This window comes from Rhea pennata, chromosome 24 (genome assembly GCF_028389875.1).
Source record: "Rhea pennata isolate bPtePen1 chromosome 24, bPtePen1.pri, whole genome shotgun sequence".
Taxonomy (NCBI): domain Eukaryota; kingdom Metazoa; phylum Chordata; class Aves; order Rheiformes; family Rheidae; genus Rhea; species Rhea pennata.
In genome coordinates, this window is record NC_084686.1 from 6,543,695 (window position 1) to 6,553,040 (window position 9,346).

Consider the following 9,346-nt stretch of genomic DNA (forward strand, 5'->3'; position numbering starts at 1 on the left):
CAAGGACCATGCAGGAAGAGGCTGTGTACCTTGCACTGCTGCAGAGTGGAGCTGCTTTCATGTCACACCAGAGCTCTCCTGGGCGGCATCTGAACCATCACTTGTCTGGACCGCATCGTGAGGTAAGCGATTCACAGTATTCACAGGGAAGTTTTAACTGCAAACAAGCCAGAGAGAGCAGTGCATCTCTTGCTGCAAATGAAAACACATTTTGAGGGAGAGCTGGAGTGCTTAGTATTTGCAATAGCATTCACAGCAGGAGGCAGCAATGCAAAGTACAACCGCGGAGACTGCAGATTTGTAAAGGCAAGTGAAGAGCTGAAATATGACTTTCCTGGAAGCAGAGTAGGTTTCTCTGGCTTCTCTGTAGAGCATAGGTAACTTTGGGTATTTGCTTCGGGGCTTTTTCACTTGCGCTTTCATAACAAAGTCATCTCTAACTACTTTACTCAGACTTACAGGTTCTGGGCTGAGGTCACCAAAGGAAATAAAGTTAAAAGGACAGTAAAATGAAACTGAATTAAAGAAAGGAACACAAGTAATGTCTGAGATCAGAGAGCTCAGATCAGCCAGAGGTAGACAGATTTCACTTTGGACCTATAGCCAGAGCACAGGAAGGTCTCACAGAAAAACCTGCATGTCATCAGCGGTTGATTCATCTAGTAACAAAACCAGAGGTACTGCAGTACAGAGAACCTCACCTATAACTTTCTCCTGGTGAGGTTCTGGAGTGGACACAAAAATCTAGAGAATCCTCATGCAGAATATTGTATCTATTTAACTAAAGAGTTTTATCTTGTTTGGGCCAAAATTGTAGCTTGTCCCCTTCCATAGCGATAGGGTGAGGTCTTTCTTGCTGGGTTTCCTCTTTTAAAGGCAGACTTCCTTACTGGAAGTTTTGACATCCAGATCCCTGAAGTTTCTGAAACACAGTAATTCTTCCCATTGGCTTTTGAAAGCTCAAAATGAGTGGTGCCATCTGATATCAAGACAGGATGGTGAGAGAAAGACATAGGTGCCGTTCCAGAACACTAGTAGATGAACTACAGTTAAATCCTAGTAAACTGAGACTTTACTGAACATCTGTAGGAGGACAACACTTGGCTAGTGAAAAAGGGAAGAAAAGAATCACTGATCTCAGCATTTCCAGTTAGGTCACACAGCCAAAAGGGTCACCACACCTGACTTAAAGAATAATTCACCTATCGTGTAAGGACAGAAGTAATCCTCACCCTTCGTTCTGCCTGGTTCTGTGGAGGATTTAGACAGAGGTGAGGTAGCATCTCGCTTGTGCCTCTGTGAGAAACAGACCACTGGCCAGCACTGAGTTCTGTCCTATACAAGTTAGGAGATCCTGGAGTCTCAGCAAGGGAGCCTGGTACAGACAGAGGAACTGCGTGGTCTGGAAGAGCCACTGGCAAACAGTATCTCATGCCATCAACCTGAACAACTCAGCTTGAGTGGGAGCAGGAGAAAGGCAGCCTGATGCTGGCAAACCGCTGGCTGACAGGAACATGTCATAAAACCACTAACAGCCCTTTAAACAGGACTTAATCCAACTCTATCACATCACCTATTTCAGCAGGAGAGAAAAGACTTAGCCTTACGGCGCCACTTGAACAAACACTGACAGTTTATCCTCAAGAAATTCAACCGAAGTCACAAGTCTATCAGCAGCTCTGGAATTACCAATCTCAGGGTTAGGCATTCTGGCCACCCTGTGCGGCAACAACAGTGTGGTTTGGAGGTGCTGTGCTATATTGTTCCCAGAAAACAATTCAGCACATATAAACCAGCTCAGCCTCTCCGTCTGTCTTCACACAAGGCACTCCTACCTTCTCCTCCACGCGCTCTCTAAACTCCCTGTTTATCAGCCCTAGTTCCATTTAAGGTCTTTCTCATTATCTCGGATTTTCCCAATGAATGTTTGCTGCTCAGCAGAGGTTAGTGAAGTAATTTCCAGAACAACATACTAGTGTCAGAAGGGCAAGCGCAGGAACCACAACTGGCAGCTGGTGGTTTATACTGCATCGATGACTTGTGTCATGTAGCCTTAGAGGCTTCTGTCCCCTCAGTGGATATTCCTTAGCCAGTCTCACCTGAGCTCATGGAAGGACACAAGCATCTCCAGCAGATAGTTCATCTGCTCACAGGACGTGTCTGACATACCCCCAAACTGAAATTCATCCAGGCACCTATTTCACAGGGTGAAGTGATCCCAGCACCAATCCTGCTGAATCGTTAATGGGTTGTAGCAGGCTTCATGCTGGGGCACCTACGACCCCCGCCACGCTGCTCTAATCGGATCTCTTTCAAAAGCACAAGCACAAAGCTGGCGCAGGTGCTCCGTGGGGTGCTCTGGCTGACCCGACAGAAACACAAGCATGTGCTGTACCCAGTTCAGATCCAATCTAACCCGTAAGATGCAAATTTGGTGGTAATGATTCCTGAATTGCAGTTTCATTCTAGACAACGTGCGAGCACTGCTGCTCGCAGAGAACAGACCTTTCTTGGGAGCCTGTGGAGTGTCAAAATTCAAATTCATATTTTAATTTTTAAGAAAAAACAGTCAAATGACCTTAAACAACAGTGGCAGAAGATGGTATATCAGAGAGTTCCCTCGCTCTTGGCATGTGTCAAAACCTATCAGTAGCTTTCTTTTTTATAATGTTAGCTGTGCCACACAAAAAAAGCACACAAAATGGCCTTAACAATGGAGAGATGTGGCCTGAAATGGCCTTTCTTTTTCTGCTAGTTCTGCTGCAAATTCCAGCCAGCCTAGGAAATGCTGTAGCCTTGCAGACTGGTGAAATCAGAGAATGTGGAAAGCTCAAATGTGCTAGAAGGGGCAGGAATTTTAGTTAGCAGGTTTAAACTTCCTATTTTTACTAACAGTTCTTGCTTATGTTATTTGAAAAAACCCAAAGACCTTTGGCAAAAAAAGCTAGACATCCATGATGACAAGTTTTTTAAAAATTGAGGCCCCCTTACTGCTGTCTTCAAAGCAAGCCTTAATTTCCTATCATCCTAAATATCTTTTAGGTACTCTAACAGAATAAAAAAGGAAGTTCATTAAAAACAATCAGCCTCCGCAGATGACTTTAAATCAGAAAAAGAAAGGTCTGCCAGCAGGCAGCTACAATGCAAAACTGAGCAAAGGGCCAAGGCTCTTGTCTGGACTTGCTCTTCACTGAATTCACTGAATTTAGCCACTCCCTCTCTCCGCAAATGTGTGTTATGATCAGGAGTCTGCAGGAGGCTTTTATATGCTATTGCAGATCCTGGGAACACGGTAACTACAGGCAAGAGGAACCACCTTTTGCCATGGCCTGTTTTGAAAGAGTTAGTTCACGGGTTTCCTCACTCCCTGAGATTGCAGAACTACCCAGCCCTGAACCAGCCCCAGCTCTCACACAACCCAGAATTTAAGGAGAAGTGCACTTTTCTCTCTGCAGCAGACAGGATAGAAAATGAAATGACTGATGCAAATCATACAGGTAAATGACTTCTCTTCCTCCCATAAATGAATGGTATCCGTTCTATTCTTCCGTGGTTAACCGGGGTTGAGCAGGTCAGATTGAGCTGCCATTTCTGTAGCTACAGGACATCTTTTATCTAAAGCTCTTCTTCCAACTTCCTAGTGGTTCTCTCTACAGCCCTCAGCAATAGCAAGCTAGCAAAGAGAGCAGACAAAAAAATTCTTGGCTGCATGCTTTTTTTTTTTTGTTTGTTTGTTTGTTTAGTAATATTTTGAATCTACTAACACTGTCCCAGCTCCAGCAAACTCTCTGCATTGGCATTAGCAAGCAACAAATGCCTGAAAGAGTGAATTTGGGTAACAAAGGATCTCACCCTTGCACCACTTTAACGAAACACAAGAGGAAAGAAGGGTGAATGGGCTGGTGACAGTGACACACAGAGCCCTTGCAGGACCCAGGAGTCAGAAGCTAAACTGATGAGGTGGCACAGTGAGAGCATTAATAGCATTAATAATAGCAATAATAATAATAGCATTAGTAGCCTTAATTTTATAAAAAAGACACCTACTTCCCATGCATTGCTGCTAATCCTTCCAAATGAAGCAAGAAATCTGTTTTTATCTGTCTCTTTTTAGAGTTTTTCATTACATTTCTGTTAAAACATTTCTGCTGCTTAAGCAAAAGAGTTGCACTGCTTAGCTTTGGATAAAAACAAGCCTCTTGAAACCTTCCCTTGGTAAGCTCTTGCTCCTGCACACCTTGGAGTAAGCTCTGGTGCTGGAGACATGCCTTTTGTCAACCTGCCTGAAAGCCATCCAAATGTTGCTAAGATGTAATTCCGAAAGGAAAATCATTATTCATACATGATCTTCAAATCAAGACTGATCTTGACTGTTAAGCTCTCTGTTGACATGGCATACCTTGGGAATGTGGAAATGGGAGTCAAAGAACTGACTTCACTTTTAGGGAAAGTGTGGCTGCATCCCTCCTGCCCCCTCTCTTGCAGCCTTCTTGCCCTCTGCTTGATATTCCTTTTTTTTTTTTTTTTTTTCCCTGCTGGCTGCTGCCGACTCTTTTCCCCAGTTTTCCCATGAAATCCTATCCTTCCATTTATCTTCCCTTACCAGTGTAACATGTGATTGTCAAACCCATCCCTGCTTTCATTTCCTCCACTCTCTTTGGAGTAAGCTGGTGGAGAATAAAGGCAAGGAAGTACCAAATGGCTTACCCAAGGTCACAACAGGCACCATGTGAAAGACTGAACAGCAAAGTGCTATTTTTCCCTAATCCCATTAATAGAAATTTTTGGACTATTTGGCCTGAAATTTTCCCCCAAGCTTCAGCTGGAGAGAGATACCTAGCATGGAAAATTTCAGCCCAAACAGTTAAAGCTGCTCTCCTTCCATTCCCTTAATTGTTCTTTGCCCTTGGTCAGGATTTTTTCCTGGCATTTCATTCCCGGGGGACCCTGCTTGCATCTCTCCAATAAGAACGGTAACAGCTGGGTGAATCTGTGAGCCTGGACGCACGGAACCATGTACCTTGCCTACGGCCTCTCTGGCATAGCAGAAGTGCTCGGCGCTCTCCCACTCAAGATGCTGCCAGGGCCGGACCACTTCATGCTCTCCCAAGCTATGTTCGTTCAAGGTTAGCAGCAAGAGAGAGAGTCTGCGGAAGCGTTGTGGCTGCGGGGCTCACCCCGCTGACTGTGGACTCCTTCTCTTGGTCACAGCTACCTAAATACACAGACTAAGCCTTCACGTGGCCTTCAAGGAATAGGGCGTTACTGTCGTGACAACGAAGGACTTTCGGCTTTGCTAGGCTCTTGTCACCTGTTCCGCCTCACACTTCTGTCGGGAAAGCCCAGCTTTGAAGATTAACGTATTCCTTCCTGCCCAGGTATCCTAACACATTTGAAACAACAGTCCAGTGAATTTTATGATTTTTGCTATGCTGCTACAATCATACAGAGATTACATACTATGCTGTGACAATAGAACTGACCAAAATGGTAACAGGTCGATTGGACTAACAGCCTCCCTCTCTGCTTATCACTGGCTTTAAGAACGCCTCACAGTTTTTACAGGCCAGCCTAAGTGGGACGTGCTCCTCCAGGAACGCTCAGAAACAAACCAGAGCACAACAGCTTACCAAGTTACTGCTTGTCACGCAGGCCACCCCAGCTGTGAAGCAGAACACATTTCCTTACACATGGAAGGCAGTGCAAAGGGAGATCATCAAGTCATAGAGCTACAGAGACTCGATGGCTTTTGGCTGTCTGCCCGTACCCATAGTTTCACTGTACAGCTGAGAACACAAGAAGAAAGGGAAGAGACAACTCCCAGATAGGCGGACTTTCAGGCAGCTTCCTTAACAGGTGAAAAGTCCCGAGTGCACGTACTCTGTTTGAGTAACCAAACGTATCTCTGTGTGAATGGAGTCTTTCTCTCTGTCTTGTACATATCAAGTAGCCACTGCTCCCCCAAGAACAAACAGAATTTTTTTCCTCTGCTGTTGAAAATTCATTCAGAACGGCACATTAACACGTTAAAGTCACTTACCCAGTTTCAAACAACGCGGTCGTCTTTCCGGATCCTTCCCTCCAGGTCCTTGTTAACTCTTTCTGCAGCATTAGCGCAGCAGGTACAACAGTGGGACCTTTGGCGGGTTTGCTCTCCTGTTTTCACAGCCGTGACCGCCTTGCTCTGGATCAGCACATCCACTTGTTGATGCTCCTTCCCATATTCGGCGGTGCCTACCGCTCTCTCTTCGAAGTGTTCTTGCGAAACCGCCCAACCCTGGGGCACTTAAAGACCAGCACGTTTCTTCTGCAAGGATCCTGGTTCTGGCAGGAGAGTTACTTTGTTCCAGGACTTGCCACCTGGCAGACAGTGAGAGTAAGTAACACTACAAGACATGGATATAAGGCTTACCAAATTAATTTGGTGAATACTTCTAGATCCTAAGGGTGAACAGATGGGTTCTTAAAACAATTTACTTGTGATTTGCCAGTTTTTAGGCCTCAAAGCATTATGTCAAGATTAACCCACATTCAACTGAAAATTGAGAGCATTTGCAACTGAAAGGGAGTTAGGACTCCTCTGAAAGCAGAAGGAGAATTTCACCATACTCCATCACAGTCCACAGGTGGGAATTCTGTTAGCCTTGTGAGAAAGCAAATATCAAAGATTATTTTAAAGGCAAAGGGTTTATGCTATTTGGGGAAAACTCAAAACTCAAAAATTATAAGAGCTCCCTAAGCTGACAGGCTTGTGCGTCAGACAAATGAGAGCAATTTAACAATAAAACTAAATGGAATCTGAAAGATCTGAATGAACTTTGTCTACCACAATCCTCCCACACAGTCTTGGTGGGTCACTTTACGTAAGATTTATCTTCCCTAAATTAAATGCCTAAAAGCCGAAGCTTGAGGTTGTCATCCATGGTTCTTTTAACAGTCAACAGAAAGAAACAGCTACATTGAGAGAACAACTCTTGCTTTAAGAGGAATCTGAGAAGTCAGATGAACGGCCCTCTGGAGGCAGCATTGGCTGCAAAAGCAGCCTACGGTGAGTAATGCAGGCTTCTGTATCAAAAATTTCAGTGCACAAGTTAAGAACAGTTAATCCAGCCACAATCTCTGGTTGCCATGATTTCCGTTTTGCAAATAGGTGCCACATCACTTCCATGCCTCCAAGCAGCAACCTGGACTAAGACTGTGAGATATACTGTGCTGTTACTAGATGCTGGAGTGCTAATGAAGTCTAGGCTCAAAACTACACGGTATTCACATTACATTTTCAATTTCATCTTGATAAATACAGAGGAGCCATAGAACAAGTATTTAGACCTTCTTTTTAGATTTAGCCTCAATAACAGCTAAACAAACATGCCAATACAATCTGTTTTTCAATAGCAGTCCCCCCCTCCCCCGAAAAAAAAGAAAAAGGGTATCACTGACTTACCAACCTGCTTAAAATGTTGTATCTTCTAACCAGACTGGATTTGTTCTGTACCCACCATTGGGTGAACCAGGCTGGGACCGATGAAAACATCATGTCCATTACCATAAGCTTCTGCGGGCATTATATGGTTATTTGCTCTTTGCTACCCTCACCTATTCCATCACTCACTGGTATGTAGCAGGGCTGAACAGTGGGAGGCAGGGTGGGAATACTGGTAGTCTGTGGTTTGCAAAAATGACCCCATGTTTCAATACACATCCACAAAACCCCCTATTAAATGACCATACTAAGCTGGAACTCAAAAGCATCACAGCGAGGCACCAGCTATAGTGACATCGCCCTGAAGCTTTTATCAGCTGCAACAGCAGGTCAGTAACTCAGCACACTTGGGCATGCAAGATAAATAGAGAGATGACGACAAATTCCAGTGCCCGCTGGCTGCCCAGCCCTCACAATTTATTGCATAGTTGTACAAGCAGGTGAACTAGCCCTGAAGGAGCCCGTCAAAATGCACGCTGAACAGCAAACCATAGAAGTACGTTTCTTTTCTGAAGTTACTAAAGACTAGAGCAGACGACAGTGTTGACACGTTATCACTCTGCTCGTGCCAAAATGCAAATTCACACAGCTATACTTGGAGACAAGTAACTCATGGAGAGAATGAAATATTAAGCTACGCTTGAAGAGGCCAATGCAGCAGAGTATCAACTTTGATTTACAGTGTATCTACCCACATAACCCACATAACTATGATTCAAGTAACAGTTTCAGATTGACATAACTTGGTTGCTAGCCAGCAACAGGTTATATTAACTATACCTATGCCAATATCATTCTGCTGCAGTTGCATTAAAATATGGAAGAAGTATATCAGACTCTAAGATACTGAGAGACTGAAGTTCATTAAAAGTTCTTACGCTCCACTCTTAAGAGCAACAGACCAGGAAGGAGATAGCTCCAAGCAGCCTTTTCTTCACTCCTAGAATCCAGATGGATTATTAAGAAAGGATTTTCTGCTGATTGGAGCAGTGGGTGGAGCGTTACAGATTAGATCAGATTCCTACTTCTCCACAGAATTCCTATGCGATTTCAAGAGTAATTTTTAACCTCTCATTTCACTATCAAACTTGCTCTTTTCTACTTCCTGATGCCACCCAGCTCTCCAGTTTCAGACTGAAAGATCCCTAAAGCCTATACAGTTTCTAATGAATACAGCAGAGCAGAAATTCAGATCTTGGACAGAATTTTAAGATGCTACTCTATTGCAAATAATGAATTTTCATAGTTTATTAATGGAATGGTAACGTTCACATGAACAGAAAATATTTAGCTGGGAAAGCTCCTGATTCCTTAAAACGCTTTACAGTTGCAGGGGAAAAGATGTATGCTGCAGCTGTGATTACTTACAATAAGCCAGGTACAAGAACAGCATTAAGGCCACAAAACAGGTACATTTACAGGCAAACAAGCCCCTCTTTCCAAACTACTATTCTATTCTTGCTCTCCACTTGCCTGCATTAGAATAACTACAGTATTAAAATAGCAATCTGCTCTAGGCAGACTCCTGTTTTCACCTAGCACACAGCAGCACATTCTCCTTTCCCCATAGCTCTGCCCACTCTGATTTATCAGATCTGTAACAAGTCCCTGTGTTTAAGGCGGTGGGGCAAAAGTCTCAACATCAGACTGCCATCGTGTAGTGCTATGCAAACTGTACTCAGTCCGAAGGGTCCTGAGGTTAGGCAACAAGTACCAAACTCACGCCGGGCAGGACCAGGTACTAAAGCCCAGTCTACGGCTACTTTGTTCCAGATTCTATAATTCAGTTTTGCCACGTGAAAAACAAGTTATGGGTTTTTCTATTTACCTAAAAACTGTGCCAATGGCTTTAACAAACTTGGA